The sequence below is a fragment of the Eulemur rufifrons genome, chromosome 1 (assembly GCF_041146395.1).
Source record: "Eulemur rufifrons isolate Redbay chromosome 1, OSU_ERuf_1, whole genome shotgun sequence".
NCBI classification, from domain to species: Eukaryota; Metazoa; Chordata; class Mammalia; order Primates; family Lemuridae; genus Eulemur; species Eulemur rufifrons.
Genome location: NC_090983.1, coordinates 2,173,770 through 2,192,643, shown reverse-complemented (window position 1 = coordinate 2,192,643; position 18,874 = coordinate 2,173,770). Strand labels below are relative to the sequence as shown.

The window sequence follows — 18,874 nt, the reverse complement described above, 5'->3', positions numbered from 1 at the left end:
ATCCAAAATTTCCTTTTGAAGAAGTGTTTTGAAAAAGATAATTTTTTCAAAATGCTTGGATTTTTTGCCACATATATATAGATTTAGTTTCACCTTGCAAAGAAATAGTCAAGTAGTTTTAATTGGACAGGGTATCACACAGAAATGCTGCATTCCTACAGAAATCTTCTTTTAATAATTCACGTTGCTGATTCTGTTCTGCATAAAATTTAACTGTCTCTTCTCAAAGAGATAAAATTCTGACTAACACCTGTCCCTGCGATAGCCAATGCACTTTAGAATGGTATGACAAATCCACACTGAATACCTCACATTTCAACATTAGCATGTTATAAAACTGACAATGCCGTGTTGCATTTGTATGAATATAGTTAACAATACTTATAACCTGTCACAAACTGTCACTTACAATAGTAGCTTTAATACAGAGATTTTGCTGATGCAAGTTACAATGAAAAGAATGAGATCATCTGGATCTGTTAATACTTTTTAATCTGTGCGATAAACTCTTCATATTTTCCTGTCATGGAAGGTGCACCATCTGTACATACATTCACTAAATTTACCAAAATCAGTCTAACTTCATGACATTTGTCTTGAAATTTGTTGAAGATATCTATTCCCCATGTTCTGTTCACAAGAGTACCCAAAGTGGGTAACTTTTCATAGGAAAGAAAATCTTCTCTTATGACCTGAATGAAGTGTAAAACCTGTACTGAGTCAGTAGTATCAGTTGATTCATCCAAAGCAATGGAATAATATATATTTTCCTTTTAAAGTATTGCACGAAATTGTTCTGTTAAGTTGAAAGCTAATTCATAGTGCTGATCAGTTATGGTTCTCCTTGAAAGAGGCAGTTGTTTGTACTTTGAAACATTATCAGGGTCTAAGCGTCCTACGACTTCAACAATGCATTCTTTCACAATTTCTACATCACTGAGGGGCTTCCCTTTTTTCCCAAGTATATAAGCTACTTTATAAGTTGCTTCAGTGGCATAATTTCCGGGTCTTTTTGCTACTTGAAATAATTGTCTTTATTTTTACTTTTCATCTTTTAATTTCTGCAGTACAACCTTTCATGCCTCTCCCTCTAATTTAAAATATTTATGGTCCTTATAAGTGTCGTAATGCTGATGAACATTGAATTTCTTTAACGTTGATACTGCAGTATCACAAAGCAAGCAAATTGTCTTATCTTTAGCAGAAACAAGATAATATTGCAATTCCCAATCCTCATTAAAAAATCAGTTTTCTTCCTTCACCGTTCTCTTGATCTTCTTTGACATGATGGGCTGTTAAGTAGACAGAATTAAAAATACTGTCAAGCTGTGTAGCTAGTCACAAATTCCACTTCAAACAGAAACACAGGGCACCGTTGTCAAAAGCTGATACCAGACTGACATACTCGACCCCATAAACTCTCACCAACCAGCCTGGTGCGGTAGTGGCGCCAGTCAGGCAGGGGAAGTTAGAACTAAATCATGAGCGTAGCAGCCGTCAGTTTAGCCCTCATGGCTACTAAGTTCTAATTGTGCCGGTCAGTCTGGGAGGATTATTTCGTTGAAACTTATTTTATTCTTTGGTATTTTAAATATGTTCATTTTAAAAATAAAATAAAAATCTAAAAGACTAACAAAAATGTATTGCTAAAAATAAAAGGATTTGTTCCGTAAAATTTGGACTCCATCAAAAGGCCGAACTTAAGGACCTAGAAGGCCATGGGTCGCCACCCCTGCCGTGGACCATCGTGCCGTGACTCTGACACTTGCTCTTCCATCGTGAGCTCCTGGAGCCACCAGTGCCCAGGAGCCGTCACACGAACGTCACACTGACGCTGTCTCATCCTGAGACGGAGGGGCCCATCCCTCAGAGGAGGGTGAGGACACAGAAGGGCACCTCCCAGCCCAGTAATAACCCAGCTTCCCTCTCTTCTGCCCCGCCACGGGGGCTCCATAACACATGGCTGTAACCCCTCTGTTACCAATCTAGGATGTATAAACGTCGTCGTATCCTCTTTCTTAGAGTTCTGCCCTTATTGTTGACTTAAGCTAATGAGCTAGGTTCCCAGGGGCTCATTCAGTGTCTTGCAGTCCACACTTTGCCCACCACACTTGGACTCCCCCTGCCATGATTCTGCTACACTGTGCACGTCCAGCAATCTAATCCTGGCATGTGGCTGAAGTCAGAGTAATGAAATTATCAGTTTCTCAAATGCCATCTATATTTTCTTTTTGTTTAAAACACTTGCCTTGGCACTTGAGGCAGGGTGTGCCTGAGAGCTGAATCTCTCCGGCACACTCCTCAGAGCCCCTGGTGAGGCAGGGCCGCACGGTGCCTCCCAGCCAGGGGGACTTGGGAGGAGGCTGAGGGCAGCACGCCAGCCTCTCCTCGACCCCCCACGCGCCTGAGGCGGCCTGAAAAGGTTCCCCGCGGTGCGGCTACCAGACCAGGGAGGCTCTGCCAGCCTGAGGCCCTCCGTGACCGTGCAGAGCAGAGCCCTGGCCCATGGGAACAAGCAGGAGTATTAATGAGTGACGGCTGCGTCGCAGCACCGAGATTTAGGGCCTGTTTGTCGTTGCCACAAAGCCTGACTTGTCCTGCCTGAGGCAGCACCGACCAAGAGGGAAAACAGTCTCATGCCCCGCGGCTGCCGTCCAAGTTGTCGTGAAAGCGTCCTGCAGGTGCACGTTGCTGTGTGACATGGGCGTTTCCTCGGGACAATCGCATGAAGCGAGTCTTTTAAAATTCACGCTAGAGGAGCTCAGCTTCTCAGGGCACTGTAAAGTGTTTTTTTTACAAGTCATAAAACTTTTCCAGGGTGTAACTGTGGCTTCGCTTATTTGTTTACCGAATGTGGAGCTCTGTATATCAGACTTCCCGAAAGCACTTTGTATTAGGGTGTTGAAAAGTTCTAATCATTTTGCACTTTCCCTAAGCATTATTTGAGCCTTTACTGTAGCTCAAGGTCTCTACCTCGTTTTCAGAGTTCTGCCTCCATTTCGGGTTTTGGCGACATTTTCCTCTACTTACTTTCATACTTGTTATTTGGTTGCAGGGTAATACTTTGTTTTGAAGTGGCTTCAACCTGAGTTCTTTAAAACTGCACGGAACATCTGCATCACATCTATTTATTGACAAAGCTTGATTAAAGAGAACCTAGAAGGGGAGGTGGATTTCTGGATCAAGGGTTGAAAGGAGCTGGCTGCCTTCCCTCATAAGCATGGACTTTGACCCCACTTTGCATATTCATGGAGTCTGTCTGGGCAAAAGAAATTAGCTTAGGATGTTCCGAGGGAGTTCACTTGGTAGTTCAATGCATTAAAAACAGTCTGGTAAGGGAGAGATGGTTCCCACTCACGGGGCAGTAGTCCCGATTCAGTCAGAAATACCACAGCAAACATCCGGGAACTTTCAATCGCTACTCAGCTTTGGCAATAGCTCCAAGTCTTGTTCAAGATCTCTAGGCCTTAGCTCTGCTCTCTTTCAAATGAAAATGTTCTTTTCTGGTTCCCAAACTCAGGAATATTGTTGCAATCAATGAAAAACTACATGGGAGCATTTGGGAAGAGGCACAGCCATGTGCGTCACTTGTGCGTGTCTGATTCCCACAAATGACTCACGCAGGCGGATTCTGCTGGACAGGAAGACACTGGCAATGTTCTTCGACACGAGAGTGGTCATAGCGTTCTTTCAGAAGAGTTCCGATGCCCTCCTTGGGCACGTCCCAGGGCTGCTGCAGGCTCCTGCGGGCACGGGGCTCTGTCTCTACCTGGCCCTCTGCCTGCAGCCACCCCTGCAGCCCTGGGGCCAGTGTGGGAGTCGTGGAGGTGACCTAAGAAGTCACGTCTAGAGGAGTGGCCAGGTCTGACTGGGCTGTCGTTCCGTCCCTGAATTTACACAGATTTCTGTGCAGTGGACTAGACAGGAGTAGTGTGAGTGTGAAATCCCCACCCCAACCGTGAGTTCATTAAATAATGACTTGGAGAAACTTGAGACAAAGGTGACCCTTCTTAGAGAAGACGTGTGTGTATGTGTGTGTGTATACGTGTGTGTACCCAGGAATTTATGTGTGGTATGTGTATACATGGTACGTATGTGCAAATAGAGGGCATACATGTGTGCACTATGGTGTGTGTGTCTATACGTGTACCAACTATGCAGATACCAAAGGCACTGAAGCTACGCCAGCCTGCTCTTTGAGAGCCCAGCGTCTGTCCTGTCCATCCCTGTGTTTCCTGGGTCTAGAACAGCTCCGCGCACACTCTGTGCAGTACATGTTAGTTGTTGAGTGGTTGCATTTAATGAAAACTCTATTTGTATTTATACTTCTGTGATTACTTGAGTTATTTAACCTGCCATGAATAGTAACCTGACATCCCAGTGATTTAGTACATGTGACATGGGACAATATTCCATCCCTCACAAGCCAGTAGCGCCCCTTGTCAGGGACTACTGTGACATGCATGGTGTCCATGACAGATTTCTTCTCACTGAGTGAGCGCCCCCTGCAGGCCAGGTGTCCTCCCACCTGCAGGGCAGGTAGCACCAGCCCGTTTCATAGATGAGAAGACGACTGCCAAGGGAGACACCGGCCTCGTGACACCCAGCCTGCCCTCGCGGGCGCTAGACTTGCAGAGAGAAGAGCTTCCAGTCTGCGCCCTCACGGAGGTCTCGGGGGAGCGGCAGGCGGGAGGGCCGTGCCATCGAGGAGCTGCGTGGGGGACACGCTCTTGAGGAGCGAGGTTTACCCGAGTGCAGGTGGAGCGTCCCCACCCTGGGCAAAGGCCCATGATGGCCTCTGCACGTGGCCAGGGCGGCGAGACCACGGAGATGCCACGCAGCCCGGAGCCTGCTGGGCTGGGGTCAGCCGGGCCACCTGCCACATTTGCTGCCCCCCAGACCGTAGCGTCCCAGACACCGACCACCACGACTGCCCTCGGCAGAACCGCCACAGCAGAGCCCGCACCCACCTGGGCAGGACAGGTGCCCCCCAGAGCCAGGCGGCCGTCAGCGCTTCCCCAGCAGGAGGGGAGCGGCCGGTCGCTTTCAGGCGCTTGCCCCACGGCGCTCAGATGAGGAGCTGGTCAGTCACCAAGAGCCAGCGACTTCCCAAAGCTGTGGGCAAGAGCGAGCACATTCTACACACCAAACAATCGAGGAAACGGGGCTGTAGGGCATAGGGGGTCTTTCTCCTTCCAGAAACGTGACCAGAAATGTGTGTACGTGTGCGGCTATGTCTTATCTTCTAGGTTCGGAAAAATTCATTGTTTAGGAAAATAAAGAATAATTTGGGTATTTTTCACTATTTAAAAACACTTTGAAAATAAAATAAATGCTGTAAGACTTATTTGAGTGTGTGTAATTTGTAAATGTGAGGTGTCAATGCAGGAATATTCAGTGTCTGAAAAATTGAGCACTAATGAACACATTTCTGTGTCTCTTTACTCGGCCCCGAGGCCTGAGCCGTCCAAGGCCAGGGGGCTGCTCTCCAAACTCCCGCGTCAAGGACAGAGCACGGGAGGTCCCAGCGACGGTCTGTCCCCCAGGACCTACCCTTCCTGGATTGGAGCCACCGTCACAGACAGCACCGGGACACTCCATTCCTTCCAGTCCTCAGGAGCCATGGTTCGTTCTCACCTGCAAAGCAGGCGGCCTGCAGGCTGAGACTGTGCGGGCCGGCCTCCCCAGCTCTGCAGCCGCCACTTCCAGGCCAGGGAAGCCTATTGGATGTGCGGATCTTGGCTTCGGATGTTGGAATCTCAAAATGAAATGTCGAGAATTTCAGCTCTTTGTCTGATGGAGTCAGAGGGACGTCCTTTTCTGGGAGAAAATCTCTTGACACATTTTCCAGAGGCAACACCAGCTCCAGGTGTCTTCAGGTCAGCTAGGTGACCCTGAGCTTGTCCAGAGGACGCGGACGCCTGGAGAATCTTCTTCAGCAGACGCGGAGCTTCGCCTGCGAACACCCTCCGGTCCCAGCTCCCCTCACCGCCCTGGTCCTGGCGGGTGACTGCCTGGCGCACCTGTGTGTCTTCTCCTCAGACCCAGCGTGGGGCTGTCCCCTCTTCCTCGTGCCATCTGCGCTGCAGCCTTGGCTTCTGTTTCTGTCTGTGCTGTCCCCGAGGGCTGTGGGCTCCCAGGTGCTCGGCTGTGGGTGAGCCAGATGGGGAGATCAGTCTAGCAAATGTCCTTCCCCGGCAGATGTCCGGGGCGTGTGAGCAGGGGGGCAGCAGGGGTCCCGAAAGGCGTGTGGAGGCCCCAAGATGAGAAAACGTGGACATTCAAAGGGCAGGGGTCACCCTCGCTCCGGGAGCCGGGAAGACAGGGGCTTGCAGTTTCCCAGGGATATCGAGCCCCAAACCCCTCTGTGCCAGGTGTACCTGCTGCCTCCATCACGCTTTCATTTGTCCTTGGAGAGACCCAGGTGCTTGTCTGCAGCGTTCGCCGGGATGTCTTTCCGCCCGAATTAGAAGCCACCGAGTGCGGGAGAATCAGACTGCGCAGGGAAGCTGTTCTCAACGCACCTGTCTGCGTGGACGGCTGAAGCTCCGCCCGGGAGTTGCTCCTGGAGTAGTCTCGTCCCACCGACCCGGTCCAGTTCAGCACTTGCTTGCCGTCGAGCCCGGCACCTCTGCTTTGTTCTGTGCTGCTGTGTTGACGGGGACCCACCTGCAGCAGCTGCTCGCACCTGCCCCGAGCGCCTGAGCCTCGGATCCACACGGGCTGCTGCCGGGCAGCCCCTGGGACAGCCGGTGCTCCCCAGCCTCCTGCCGCCCATCCACAGTGGGTGGCTCACTCGCTCACCCTGTCCTGCCTCCGAAATTTTGTTCCCTCTGATATGTTATTTGTAGTCACCATACAGGCATCTGTGAGCTGTGTTTACCTTAATTCAGGCAAAAATCTGCCACACTGAACATGCGTGGTTGATTTCTTAATATCACGTGTTTCTCAACAGAGGTCGGTTTTATTCCTCCTGGTGCAGTTTGGGGATCTGAAATGGGCCAAAAGTAACCGAGTCCAGAGCTTGGGAAGCGGAAGGGCTGCGTTGCCGAGGGTGCGGGTTGGCAGCCCCCACTGCTCTGCCGTCCCGCTGGCCTGGAAGCGCCGCACCAGCCGGGCTGCCGCTCTCTGGGTTCCCAGAGATTCGGGGGCCTGGGCCCCGGATCATAGCACAGTTCTTCCCACCCTTAGTGAGGCTTTTACAGTCTTCTTAATACAGGCGAACGTAGGCATAGAATTTCAAAAATAGCTTATTTTATCTGAGTCATTAAAAAATGACTGCTCAATACAATAGATTTAGGTGGAGTTATTTCTGTTAACAGTTTGGAATTTTAAAAATCGCCTATCTTTTCAAGACTAATTTTGGGAACGGAAGCTGGCACTAGGGATGGATATAGTTCACCACTGGAACCCATTCATTATTCCAAGCAGTTTTGTGGCTCCCATTTCTAGACTGTTCCCAGGAAACAGCCTCACCCCCGGCCTCGCGCCATTCAGAGAGCAGCCTTGGCACCCAGACACCCGGGCTTAGTTCCTGGCTCTTGCTCCTCTGCTCTGCGACCAGAGAGCTTTGCTGCCCCTCGGAGCCTTGGCGTGTTCAAGTCTAAAACACGGGAGCACATTCGTGAGGTTGTCACAGCCTTCTGCTCAATGCCACGTGTAAAGCGTGGGGCCCAACACGCAGAGCCCAGGGTCAGCCACTGCCATCTGCGGTTTCTGGCACGTCCACTGCCCGGCGTGACGAGGACCACTCCTAGGGAGCCCCGGCCCCCCGCCACCCCCGTCTGCACACTGCTGACCCCCTGCCCTGCCTAGACCGCTCCCTGGAGTCCCAGGTCCTGGCCGCCCTCTGGCAGGGGCTCCTCTTCGGCCCCCCTTTGGAGCCCAACACTGCCATGTCCCCACCCCCTGCCTCTTTGCTCATTCCCAGGCCCCCTGCTCCCCCTTTGGTGCCCCCAAATATCGGGGTCCCCCAGGTCCTTCACGCACGGGGAGTGCAGAGCTGGAGAGGCCTGGGCACCAGTCCTGGCGACACAGGGTGCCCCGCCTCTCTCACTCCTGGGAGTCTGCACCCGGGTCCCCAGCTCTTCTGGGGTTCCCAGCGTGCACCCTTTGCTGAGTGACCTCGACCCTCAGGGTGACCTGATGACACCACGTCTGGTCAGCCGGCCCTTCGCTGACTCTCCTGGTCACCTCCCTCTGGGCCACTGTGGGGGCCTCCCCCCCGAGGGCCCCCACTGGGCCTGTCCTCTGCTGGCTGGAGCTACCTCCAGAGGCCGATCTCACCATGTCTGTGCCCCCAGACTCGTCACTGCCTCCCCCTGCCCTGGGGAGTCCTGCCGGTCTCCGGTCCTGCCCGAGTCACTGCTCACCCCCAAATGCTCACCTCCTCCCGCCCACCCGGCTGCACCCCACATCTCTGCAGGTGCCCACGAGGCGCTCCGCTCTTCCCACCCAGGGCCAGACATCCTGGAAGACCCAGTTCCAATCACAGATTCAGCGAAGAGCTGCCCCAACCCCCAGAAAGTTAATTGTCGTCTTCCCTGTGTAGACCTTTGTTACACTCTTATTGCATGTTGCTATAATCATTTATATTTATAACATATATTTACATTTCATAGCCAAATAGCTGCAGACCTGTCTGTACTTTCATTACACCATTATCACAATGAGTATTAGATGTTTGTGATGACAATTTGTTTTGTTTCTTGTCTCCCCAAATGAACCTGGAGCTGGCTGAGGTTGGGGACCCCGTGCCCCTCACCTCCAGCCGCCAGCACCCGGCAGAGCCCCACCCCGGCGGCCCCGCCCTGTGTTCTCTGCAGCTGACGGTGCTGCTGTCACCGGGGGAGTTGTCTCTGTAGACACCCATCTGTTCTGTGGGACGACACTTAGGAGTTCATGCCCCTGGGTTTGAACCCGTGTGTCCGAGGCCGGGCACGAGAAGGGGGTTTGCAGCCCGGGCTCGGCAGACCTGAGTTCTGCCCGAGACTTGGGGTGAGTCAGCCCTGGTCTCTCCATCTCTGAAATGACGTCATCTGCCCAGATGGTCTCTGAAGGTTCTTCCAGCACCTCCAGCTTGAAATAGGGCCCTGCGGGGTGATTTCTGTCTCCACCGTCTTCCACCACGGGTTTTATTTGGAAGCTGAATTTGGTGACATCTGGACAAGTCATAACTCACCAGCTGAAGCAGCTCCTGGATGTGGAGGCCTCAGGCACCAGGAAGAGGTCGAGTCCCTCTTGCTGCCTGGCTCCCTGTGGCTTGCGGGGCCTCAGTGTCCCTGACACCGGGGCGTGCCCTTTGCAGCATCCCCGGGACACGTCCACGCGCCGTGGAGAACCAGGAAGCTCCCGCTGCGCACGGCTGGGTTCGTGCAGTGAGCAGTCGGCCGGCAGGACGCCGGCCTTGCTGCCCCAGCAGAGCCAGGCTCGGGAGCTGTGGGTGGCCGGGTGGGTGCAGGGTGGTGCCTCCGAGGCAGTGATGGGGGACACAGAGCAGGAGGAGCTGGCGTGGCCCCCGGAGCAAGCTTGCCTGAGCCCCTGGTTCCCAGGCTGACCACTCCCCGCCAGGCGGCTGTTCCGGACACGTGGGTCCGAGCCCTGAAGCCAAGCCCACGCTGAGAGAGAGACGGCTGCGCTTCCACTGGGCGTGAAGCTCTCGCTCCCCTGGAGGAACCAGGCCAACCTCGCCCACCCCGGGAAGCCGTTCCTGGCAGGATGCCTTCTGTTCACGCACGGCCGGCAGGCGGGGCAGAGGCAGGAGTCATGGAGAGATGGGGCACGGCTGTCCACGCTGATTCCACTCTGCCCGCCGGCCCCCCAGACCCCGGCGTGTGGCAATCAAAAGTGTGCTGGGAGCCATCGAAGCAGAGAGGGCCACTGGCAGCAAACACTGGAGCACAGCAGCCTGCGCTGGTGTCAGGGCAGCCGGCTCCTCACCTCCCGCAGGGCCCTGACTGTGTCCTGAGCCACCAGAGCCGGAGACGCTTGAGGTCCCCTGAGAGCCTCTCAGAGCAGGCAGCCCCTGCGTGTTCCTCTGCGTGGCCGCGGGCACCGGTCAGTCCGCCGGGGATCCTGGGAGCTTTGGGGTGTTATGCCCAGGAGCAGCCCCCAGCACACAGAAGCTGCAGGGTGTGGCACCGTGGGCATGGTGGGCTCGCCGCCCGCTGGCCTCTTGAGAATCTCATGGCCGAGGCCTCCGTCCGCTTCTTTGAAAAAGGGCCCCGGAGCCGGAAGAGAGAGAGCAGAGGGCCCTGCCTGTGGTGTCACTGCTTCGGTTCAGGGAAAGCTCACCAGACAGCCAGGGTAGGGACACCCCGGAGGGAGGCAGGCACCAGGCGGGGGACAGGGGCACCTTGGCGTGGCCATCGGAGGAACGTTGTAACCGCCAGCGACTGTGAGAAGTGCGGTTTTTCCTGATGTGCGCTTGCTTGCAGCAGAGCGAGGCCGGTCTGCTGGTCGTCCCTCCCCTCCGCCCCGTACTAGAGACAGTCACAGCGTCCTCAGACTCCTCTGAAAATGGAGTTGTAGCAACGGGGTCGGGCTGCAGGAGCCGCTCTGCGTCCCTCCTGCCGCGGGTCTTTCAGGGTCAGAGGTTGATTCTTAGCTAGTCCTGCGGGGGAGGGGGGGAGGGGGCTTCTGCTGTTTGCCCAGCCAGGTGCCAGGGCCTGCTCGCAGCTGGGAGAGGCGCAGAAAGGCTGGCAGGGGCGAGGGAGCCTGGCCCGCAAGGATACCCTGGGGCCCCCACCTGCCACCTTTCCCCAGCCCAGCACCCCGCAAGGTGGCAGGACTCCCTGGGGCCCCTCCCACCCAGGTGAGCCTGGCCTCGGTGCCCTCGTGGCGATGGCCCTGCCCACTCCGGCCGGCGCTGTGTGCAGCCTGCGCACCCTCCGCGGTCGTCACTGCCCTGGTCAGAGCTTGCCGGCGGGTCTGGCCTGGCAGGAGGCTTCACATTCCCTACTAGGAAAGCAAAACACTTCATTTCCTCCCTGTCTCTGGACAAGGCATTTGTCAGAAAGACAGCGCACTGAGGGACAGTGGCTCTGGGGGTGCGGGTGGGGGTGGGGGTGGGGGCTTGTGCTGCCACCGGGATGGCGCGGTGGGGACTCTGCCCAGGCTGGTCAGCACTCGGTGGCCAGTGGTCTCTTTGAACCTTCACCCAGATGGGAAAAGAAAACCTATTTGGCTGAGTGGGGTGACTCCTTTCAGAGTCCCCTCGGGCTTGTCACTGGCCCCCAATGCTGCCCGTTCAGTGGGTGATCGTCAAGGTGTGGCCCCAGGGCTGGACTCGGCCTGGGTGCACGGCTGTGTCCACGGCCTGCCCACTGCCTGCCCCCAGCCCGCCTGCCCCCAGCCCGAGACTGGCCCGAGAGGACTGGCACTGTGCGGCTGGGCTCTCAGGCACAACTGCAAGCAGCTGGCAAGGTCTCGGGGCCGGGGTGCCTGGGGTGGGGCCAGTCCCGACAGGGAGCAGCAGGATGCCCCACGCGTGTGCGACCTAGTGCACAGCGTCCTAGGCTCCTCTGATAATGGAGTTGTAAGTAATGGAGTCATGATGTACTGCATGTGTGACGTCCTGTGTGTGTGTGTGTGTGTGTGTGTGTGTGATGTCGTTTGTGTGTGATGCAGTTTGTGTGTGACGTTCTGCGTGTGTGATGTAGGGCGTCTCAGCCTCAGGTCACCTCTGAGCAGGGTGGCTGTCCCCGGATGTGTGTGATCTTTCTGTTCAGGGAGCATTTTGGAAGAGCTGGAGATTTTGTCGAAGCGCAGATGGTTCTGGGGTTCGGGGCAAGGCCTGAGACTCTGCATTCTCACAGGCCCCCACGTGGTGATGCTATCACCGGCCCAGGAACCAGCCTTTGTGTGGCAAGAACTCAATGTCTCGGGCGCGTATGGCTGCTGGGTCGCTGACTGATGGCTGAGCCCGTAAACAGTAAGCACCTGAGCCCCCAAATGGGCAGCACCTGTGCCCCCCAGCTTCCGGCCCGGCCCAGCCCGGCGTCACTCACCTCTCCGCTGTCAGTGTCTACTCCCCTGGCCTGTGTCTGTCCGGTCCTGGCCCAGTGGCTGTGCCCACTGGCAATAGTGACGCCTGCTTGTTCCGATGGTCCAGGTGTCCCTGGTGCCGCACTGCAGGGTGACGGCACCTACTGTGTGCCAAGCGCTGTTCTAGGCCCTGGGCGCCTGCCGGGGAAGAAAGAAGCTCCCCATCCTCTCTGGCTTCCATTCTGTCGGTGACGAGAGTGTTGACCTTGTGACAAGAGTGTTGACCATGAACCCAGCCAGGCAGAGCCTGTTAGGTGATGCGGCTCCTTTAGCCCCCGCAGCACCGAGGCAGGAGCCCTGCTGGGCCCCACTGCGGGCGTTTGCAGAGAAGGAAACTGAGAGCCACCTGCCCAGGCTGCAGCTGGGGTCAGCCCAGGGCCCGGCTCTGGGACCGGCCTCCTGCTGCCTGCCTCGTCGCCGCCCCGAAACAGGCGGAACCGCGCCTTTCCGTGCCGTGGGCGTGGCTTCCCCGCCCTTCCTTTACCGGATTTCCGAGTGTTAACTGTTCTGCGTCCCTGGAATAGCCCTTGGGCTTGTGGAATTGGCTGTAAATGCACGACTTGGTTTGCCAGTGTCTGACTGAGGATTTCTGTGTTTAGGCTCACAGGCGGCAGCCTCCCAGCCTCTGGCTCTGGTGCCACTGCCCGGTGGCGGAGTCGTATCATGTTTTCACCTGGCGCACTGGGTATGGCTTGGGCAGAGGGTATGTGGGAAACCTCAAGTTTGCTGGGAGCCTAAAACTGCTCTAAAACAATAAAGCCTCTACTAATGCAAAGTAAATATAAATAAATAAATAAAGTAGGAAGTGTTTGATCATCTTCAAATTCCAGAATAGTTTTAAGTAACATAGACAGGACTTGTGTGTTCATAGAAAGTTCTGTTTAATTCTCTTGTAAGACAGACAAGCCGGTTGGTTACTCTCTGTGGGTGAGATACGGACCTTCGTAACCGGGTGGTTACTGACCACTCCGGTTCCCGACTTTTTCTTGGGTGAGTTTGGTCACTCGGGCAGCATAAGAATTAAGAGTAAAGCTCGTGAATCGGACTGCCTCGTCTCAAACTGGCCACCGTCGCTTCCTCATCGTGTGACTCGGGGCAGCGGTAAGCTCGGGGCTGCTGGGGCCCACAGATGAGCCCGGCGTGGCGAGCAACTCCAGGGCCTGGCGGCTCTCCCTGCAGTTCCTGCTCTTTCCCCTCACGTTCTGACCGGTGTGCTTTGCAGGGGGTGGAGTATGAGCTTGTCCATTTTGTACCTGCGGAGACAGACGCCCCAGTCACTTTCCATGTGGATGGAGACATTGTTGAGGGCTCTTTCCCCGGAAGTGGCAGCTGCACGGCACGTGTTCGGAGGACTCATACGCCCAAGCGAGCTCCTGTCCCCTGTCCCCTGTCCCCTGTCCCCACCCACATAGTCGGTGGATTTACTGGCTATAGACTTGGAGGGTAGCTCTTCTTCTCCTGTTAAAACTTGGGCACTCTGGAGTGCCATCATGTAGGTGGGCAAGCTTGCAGGAGCCACCTCAGGTCTGTCTTTCCTCTTTGTTAAGTCTGGGAGCCCTAGGAGGTCACCTATGAATGGCTTGAAGGAGGGTCGGGTAGGTGGATAAATGGATGGAAGGGTGGAAGAAAAAAAGAAGGGTGGATGGTAAATGGATGTATGGAAGGATAGATGATGGATGAATAAATCCATGGATGTAAAGATGAACAGAGGGATGGATGGGTGGATGGGTGGGTGGGTGAGTGGATGGATGGATGGATGGGTGGGTGACTGGATGGAAGGATGGATGGGTGGGTGGGTGAGTGGATGGACAGATGGATGGGTGGGTGGGTTAGTGGATGGATAGATGGATGGATGGGTGGGTGGGTGAGTGGATGGACAGATGGATGGATGGTGGGTGGGTGGGTGAGTGGATGGATAGATGGATGGGTGGGTGGGTTAGTGGATGGATAGATGGATGGATGGGTGGGTGGGTTAGTGGATGGATAGATGGATGGATGGGTGGGTGGGTGAGTGGATGGATGGATGGAAGGGTGGATGGGTGACTGGATGGATGGATGGGTGAGTGGATGGATAGATGGATGGGTGGGTGGATGGATAGATGGATGGGTGGGTGGGTGGGTGGGTGAGTGGATGGATAGATGGATGGATGGGTGGGTGGGTGAGTAGATAGATGGGTGGGTGGGAGGGTGAGTGGACGAATGAGTGACTATTATAAAACTCCTCCCCCTTAAGCCCACCCCTGCCTGTCTTTCTGGAGACTTTTCATTGACCTTCCACACCCTTTGCTGGGCCCGGGAATATAGAGTGCCAGCGGTCTGGTGTGGGAGAGCCGTGGAAGCCACTCTCTTGGGCCACCCACAAGCTCCCTGCAGTTCCGCCCACCACCTGGTGCTGAGCCAGGCAGTAGGCGCAGTGGCCTGTGTGCAGGGCGAGTGCATGTGGGGCCGGGTGGCCCTTGCATGCAGGGGCGGTCTGGAGCCCCAGATGTTTTGCATTTGCTGCAGAGCACGGCCCATGTTGGCAGACGCTGCTGGGGTCAGGCTGACACGGAGGGGCCAGGCCCGGGGACTCTCATTCAAGAAGACTGATGAACCTGCCACGGGTCCTGCCTGAGCCCTGGGTCCCCTCTGGCACGTGAAGCAAACCCTGAAACCCACCACAGGCTGGGGGCGGCCCCTGTCATTTTTGGCTTTTCACGGATGATAGTGTATTTCCCCTTGGAGCGCTGGCTCAGCTCATATATCAAAAGCTGTTGTAATTACTTCCTCCCGCTGAGGAAGCTTCCATTTAGCTTTCTCTACCTGCCCCCCTTATTAATTATCTAATTATAACCACATTCTCCAAGAGAGCAGCCTCTGACTCTCTGCCCAGGACCACTTAAGCAGGCTGCAATATTTGAAGTGCTCTGAACGTGAAACAAGAAGTGAGTGTGTGTGTTTCCATGCACACGAGTTTTGGGGAAAATATGTCTCAGCCTTCGCAGATCTTTGTCTTGATTCAACAGAGGTTTCTGGAGCTCTCTGAGGACACAGGACTGTGGGGTTAGGTGTGGAGCTGGGAGTGGGAGAGGGCTGGGGGCGCAGGGCGCGGGTCACATGTCTACTCCCACCGCGGCTGGGGAGACCAGCTGCACAGTCTCACACGGACACACGCTGGCACGCTCACTGGCGTGTGCACGCTCACACGGACACACGCTGGCACGCTCACTGGCGTGTGCACGCTCACACGGACACACGCTGGCACGCTCACTGGCGTGTGCACGCTCACACGGACACACGCTGGCACGCTCACTGGCGTGTGCACGCTCACACGGACACACGCTGGCACGCTCACTGGCATGTGCACGCTCACACGGACACACGCTGGCACGCTCACTGGCGTGTGCACAATCACACGGACACGCTGACACGCTCACTGGCATGTGCACACTCACACGGACACACGCTGGCACGCTCACTGGCGTGTGCACAATCACACGGACACACGCTGGCACGCTCACTGGCGTGTGCACAATCACACGGACACACGCTGGCACACTCACTGGTGTGTGCACAATCACACGGACACACGCTGACACACTCACTGGTATGTGCACGCTCACACAGAGGACTCACACGGACACACTGACACACTGGGGTGTGCACACTTTCACTGACACCAACGCCCCCCTTCAGACGCACACTGATACTCTCCCGTGAATTTGCACACTCGTGCTGACACGTGCACACTTACACACTGACATTCTCACACGCACACGCTCATGGGGATGTGCGTGCTCACGGGGACTCACACTCCCTCGGACACAGTGACACACACTTGCTGTCACCCATCGCCACCCCAGCATCCCCACCTCCCTGTGCCTTCGCAGACCCCCACCCAGGCCCTGGTGCCTCCCTCGGCCTCTTCCCCAGCTGCGAACTCCTCGTGGCCCTTCCGGCGGGTCGTCCCTGGGGGCTCATTCCTGACGCCCCCGCCCTGCCCCTGCAGACTCCGTCTCTGGCCTGGGTTGGCGGCTGGTGCCCGCCTGCCTGTGGGGAGGCAGGTCTTGGTCATGTCCGTGTGCCCCTTGGCTCAGGCTCAGGGAGGGCGCTGGCACATTGGCGCAGATCGGCCTTGCCCTGTGGGTCCCGACGGCTGCTGGTCATTCTTCGCTCAACGGTCGTGGGAGTGAGCACTTACCGCCCCAGCCCCGAGGTGGCCACTGAGGACGCAGGGGCTGGTGGGCAGGCGTTAGGTCCCCACCAAGGCCCAGGAAGGATGACGCCCAGCTTTGGGGGTGGCTGCCCGGCCAGGGAGTGTGGGCCTTGGAGCACGGCGTGGGGCCACCTGCCCTCGCCTCGGAAGTCACAGCAGGCACTTCCCAGCCGGCCCACACGCCCTGCCCGGGTGCCTATGCCCAGGGGTCTCCCTGTCCCCAAGGACCCCACTTCTGTGACTTGATACCTTGGTCATAGGACATCCCAGATGCCCAGCCCTGGCCATCTTCCCACTTCTACTTTAGTGAGCACAGTGGGCTCAGAGTCCCCACACCGGGCCCCTCAAGGACCTGGACATCCCCCTACTGGGGTCCCCTCCCCACTGTCATCGCCCTGTCTGCAGCCTCCTCTGGAAACAAGCTTGACTCTGAAACTGACCCTTCCCTGTGGAAGGTGGGCTATTCCTGAAAGTGTGTGTGCACACGTGTGCATGAGTGCGTGTGCGTGTGTGTGTGTGTGTTTGCTGGGGCGCAGTGGCTTTTGTCACTCGAACTGACTTCTGACCTTGAAGCATCAACACATGTGATGTAACTGCATAGAACTGCACACACACACACATACACACACGCCACATGTACACACATAGCACACACACAAACACACCACACTGCCACATGCATACACACACACACTGCACACTGTGCACACACACTAAATATGCCACGCACCACGTGTACATACTACACACTCACACCACATACACCACACTGTACACACTACACTTCCTCACACCATATACATACACCACACACACTGCACTCCAGCCCATTATACACACCACATGCACACACACCCTTGGCATGCACGAGTGGCGTGTGGCTGAGCCCCTGGCTGTGCCGTGCCGACTGTCTGGTGTGACGTTGTGCTGTTGTTGTACGAGACGATAGTCCGGGGGGAGCTGGGCGGGACCCTCTGAACAATGTTTGCAGCTTCCTGTGAATCTATAATTATATCAAAAGCACAAGTTTTAAAGAAACTCCTCCCTTGGCAGCCCTCCCCGGTGGTGGCTGGCCCATTCCTGTGTCCTCCCCGGCCCTCCTCAGCCCTCACGGCCTGTCACTGCCCAGCCCCCCACAGGCCCCTCAGCCCCGCACTGGCCTCCCCGTGGAGCAGCTCTTGTCCCCAGGCAGCCTGCTGGGGTCACCCACGGCCAGAAGCATGTGAGGTGGTCCTGAGCACTGTTGAGGGAGAACCTTCCCCAGGGCCTTGGGTCGGGGAGTGGCAGGGGGCAGTGGCCAGGCCGGGGGGTGCTGTGAGCTCGGCCGGGCGCTGCGGCCACGGTTGTCCCGTGTCTGCGGGGACGGCCGAGAAGGGCCTGCGCAACCACAGCGACTCTCTGTGCACCGGCCCTGACCTGGCCTGGCCGGTCTCGGGGCCCCGTGGACGAGAGGCACGTCCCCCAGGACGCCGGGAGGCACGGTGGCTCATCTTCCCTCTCCCTTGTCTCCTAGACTGCCGTGCGGCCGAGCGCGAGTGGGCCTGGGACGCGCCCGTCCGTCACTTCTGAAACCTGCACAACCTCAAGGCGGCCCCCCGCGCCCGGCACAGGGCTGAGACGTGGCGACGGCGGCTGCACCGAGGACGCCGGTCCCAGACGGGAGGGGCCCTCGGGCCCTCCTGCCAATGACATTGCCAGTGTCATCCGTGTCACTGTCTGGATTTTCTCCTGGGTTGTTTGGGGGGAGGTTTTATTCTTTCTGAAAATCTCCAGATTCAGGAGCACGTTGATGAGGATTTGATTTCGGATTTGTATTTCCCTCTAAGTGCCTTTTAATGTATTTTTTTAATAAAACAGAAATGCATTCCTGTACAACTCTGTTTAGACTGGACCAAGGCTCTCGGAAAGGACCCGAGTCCCTCCCCAGCCTCAGCCTGGAATCCTCCCCCTGCTCCTCCTCCTCCTCCTCCAGGACTTGCCCGGCCTGCGTTGTTTTTATATTTTCTGTCAGTGTATATGTTGCTTATGTGTTTATTTATTGAGATATTTTTACGAGCTCAGCGCCTGCAGCGTGGCTGTGTGTACCGCCCCACCCCCGCCCGGCAACAATAAAGGTGTCCGCGCAGCCGCCTCCCCCTCTCTCTTCTCGTCTCCGCTGCGCAGCTCAGGGACGGCCTGAGAAAGTCAGGACAGGTTCAGAAAATGACTGTCCCTTCACTTTAAAGGGACTAAGAAAAGATGTGAGACATTTTATACGGTGCATAATTGTAGAAATTTCTAGAAGCTGCCAACTCTAATGTGGTTCTGAGTGCTAACAGCCCCAGGCCAGGTGAAGCGGCGGGTCGGTCTCAGCCCCTGTTGTGTGGCCCTGGCCTCTGCCAGCAGGGTCGGCTGTGGAGACGGTCGCCTGCTCCTGGCACCCGCACGCGCCCGTCCTGTGTGCCGGTCCCTGCTGCCCATGGCCAGAGGTCCGCGGCCACCCCACAAAGCCCTCCACGCCTCCCCCCACCAGGTGGCGTTCCTTGCCCTCCCCAGCATGGTGTTCATTCGTGCCACCCCCCATCCACCTCTCAACACGGCCACACGGGGCTGGTTGTGAGGTCCCGGGCACCTGTCTGAGGATGGAGTGCGGGA

At 56.3% G+C, this 18,874-nt stretch overlaps 1 protein-coding gene across 1 annotated transcript in view; it reads left to right on the top strand.

Annotated features, from left to right (window-relative positions):
* Positions 1-18,234, top strand: part of TWIST2 (twist family bHLH transcription factor 2) — a 52,172-nt gene extending 33,938 nt beyond the window's left edge. The window contains exon 2 of the mRNA XM_069465542.1: positions 17,754-18,234. The gene's annotated coding sequence lies outside the window, so the exon portion shown is untranslated. The remainder of the gene's footprint in view (positions 1-17,753) is intronic.
* Positions 18,235-18,874: the final 640 nt, after the last annotated feature.